At 40.7% G+C, this 3,136-nt stretch overlaps 1 pseudogene; it reads left to right on the forward strand.

Moving 5' to 3' along the window:
* Nucleotides 1–1,636: 1,636 nt before the first annotated feature.
* Nucleotides 1,637–3,136, forward strand: part of LOC120278553 — a 3,419-nt pseudogene continuing 1,919 nt past the window's right edge.

A 3,136-nucleotide genomic window follows, 5' to 3' on the forward strand; every position in this document is an offset into this window, starting at 1 on the left:
ATCCTCTCCGGAGTTACGTTACGAGACTTGTAGCACAATTGTTTCGCTTCTAGCTCCCCTTATAATATAATAGAATGGATATTTCTCTCTTTGTCACGCGCTATTGCTCTATAGCGAGCTTTTCCTTCAGATGATTAAGTGGTCGATCGAGTCTTGGTCCAATATTCAAAGCAAACCAACAATGACGAAGGGCGATGGCAAGGAAGTGAATTTAGAACTCTACCTCTAGTCTTGGCCTAAACTCTATAGTAAGAGAAGGGGACAAGTAACCGATTAAGGAAAGGCATGAGTTTGAATTTGCCAAGGAAGTGACATACTTTTATGTATCTCGCCGCCCATAAGCTGCGGTGCTATAAGACTAATTACTAATGGGTATTCGCGTATTAAGAGCTCTTGTCCGCCTTTCTTTTAGGTTGTTGCACTCTTTGAGGTAATTACCATTCTTAGTTATAGTAGTAGGAATGTGATCTTTTCCTTATCCGGATCTATCTACACTGTCTCAGCTCGTGCAAAGCAGTAACTATAAGATTTCTGGGTATGTAGTTTATCCTGTCATCAAACTCTAAGCGCTAGTTGCATCTTCTTTGGTCTCTTTCATTGGCGTGGACCGAAGGAACTTACTGAGAAAATGATTTTGAGTTCAATCACTCGGGAATCGGGTCTAGTTTTTTTCTATTTTCTCACGTAGCGCTAAAAAAAGGAAGGGAAGGAGAAGCTTTTTATCTCGATAAATGATCTTAGGGAGTCGAGCTCTCTTTCTGCTTTTCACAAATCACAATGGTAAGAAGCCCTCGCCTTAGCGAGATGGATTCCAGTGGGAAGGCGAGGCGAAGGACCTCCTGATCCAGTGCCGATCCTCTACTCGTATAGGGGCCCATCACCTACTACGTCTTTTGTTTGGTTATCGATATTATATTCTTTTTCATTGATGATTGTTCAAGAGTAACATGGTTGTATCTCATGAAAACCAAGGATGAGGCTCCATCTATTTTTCAAACAATTTCACAAGATGATTGAAACCCAATTTGATGCCAAAAATTAAGGTCCTTCGCACTCGATAATGGGACTGAGTATGTAAACTAAGAAATAAGACAATACCCTCAAAAGAATGGTATTGCACACCATACTACTTGTGTTGATTGTCCTGGTGTTGCTTTGAACGGAAAAAAATAGGCATCTTCTTCAAGTGACTAGGTATCTTTTGATAGATGCTTTGGTTCCTAAAGTTTTTGGCGTGATACGCTTTTTAATCGCATGCTAATTGATTAATCGATTGCCCACACATGTTCTTTGAAATGTAAGTTCTCTCCATAACAAAAGAAAACATCCACGTATCCCCCATCTTCGTGTCTTTGGTTGTGTATGCTATGTACAACTGTCTGAAAGGAACAGAAATAAGTTGGATGCTCGATCTGTCAGATTAATTTTTCTTGGATATTCTGCTCATAAATAAAAAAAAAGGGAGACAAGTGTTATGATACCAAATATCGAAAACAATACATTTCACGTGATGTTACATTTTTTGAAGTTCCATACTATTGCCATGAGTCTAAGATATCCTCACAAGCTGATGAACATCATATGACATATCAAGACTTTGTTCCTCCATTTCCTACATTGATTGAGCCTGTCCTAAATGATAACCAGCCTGCTCAAAGAAAAAGCAAGAGAAAGAATTATTATGTTGCAGGTGATGAAAGTAGTGGATCTTTTAGCTCCTTATCGTCGTGGGGGAAAAATCGTCCTATTTTGGGGAGCTGGGGTGGGTAAAACAGTCCTCATCATGGAATTGATCAACAACATTGCCAAGGGTAATGGGGGTGTATCTGTATTTGGTGGAGTAGGCGAACGTACTCATGAAGGAAATGATCTCTACATGGAAATGAAAGAATCTGGAGTGATTAATGAAAAAAATATTGCAGAATCAAAAGTGGCTCTAGTCTATGGTCAAATGAATGAACCACCGGGAGCTCGTATGAGAGTTGGTTTGACTGCCCTAACCATGGCGGAATATTTCCAGGATGTTAATGAACAAGACAAGACGTGCTTTCTATTCATCGACAATATTTTTTTCGCTTTCGTCCCAAGCAGGATCGAAAGTATCCGCCTTTATTGGGGAGAAGTGGGTTATCAACCCACCCTTAGTACGTGAAAATGGGTTCTTTGCAAGAAAGAATGACTTCTACCAAAGAGGAATCTATAACTCGATCCAAGCAGTTTATGTACCTCACGTATGATTTGACCGACCCACTCGCTCCTCGCCACGACATTTGAACATTTAGATGCTACTACCATACTATCAAGAGGATTAGTCGCCAAAGGTATTTATCCACGGTAGATCCTTTTAGATTTAACGTCAACTATGTTACAGCCTGGCATCGTTGGCGAGGAACATTATGAAATTGCGCAAGCAAAAAGTTAAGCAAACTTCACAACGTTACAAAGAACATCAGGACATTATAGCTATCCTTGGGTTGGATGAATTATCCGAAGAAGATCGTTTAACTGTAAGAAGAGCATGAAAAATTGAGCGTTTGTTATCACAACCCTTCTTCGTGGCAGAAGTATTTACGGGTTCTCCAAGGAAATATGTTGGTCTCGCAGAAACAATTAGGGGGTTTCAACACATTCAATGGACCACAAATCTGAGAGTGGATAATCTCAAGTAAACCAACCACCTGATCTGTTATCATTCGGAAAGGGTTTTCTAACTAGCTTACCATCTACACAAGAAGTGCACTTGGTTACTTCAACTTGGTTTAATGATCCTAGCATGCCCTAACCAAATCATGCGAGAGAACTGCAACGATTCTCGATCGTTGCTCTTCCCTAATTTCAAGATTACGACGGACTATAAACAAAAAAATTTCTTATCTATGGTTTTCGATCAAAGAGAAGAACGGACCCTATATCTTTAAAAGCTGCTCTTCCCACTACTTACTCTGCCTGCTACTCTCTAACTACTCGCTTCCCTACCGGCATCCTTTTTACCGTAGTTAAATCTCTGACCGACGGGCTACTCATCGCTCGCCGGCGCGCCTTCCGAGCAAGCAATAGGAGTCTTTCATTTTCTTTCCTCACCCGGACTTCACGTCACTGGCTACAGTTCACTTTTTCGGATAGGCCGACCTCGCCT

The sequence above is a fragment of the Dioscorea cayenensis genome, chromosome 16 (assembly GCF_009730915.1).
Source record: "Dioscorea cayenensis subsp. rotundata cultivar TDr96_F1 chromosome 16, TDr96_F1_v2_PseudoChromosome.rev07_lg8_w22 25.fasta, whole genome shotgun sequence".
Taxonomy (NCBI): Eukaryota; Viridiplantae; Streptophyta; class Magnoliopsida; order Dioscoreales; family Dioscoreaceae; genus Dioscorea; species Dioscorea cayenensis.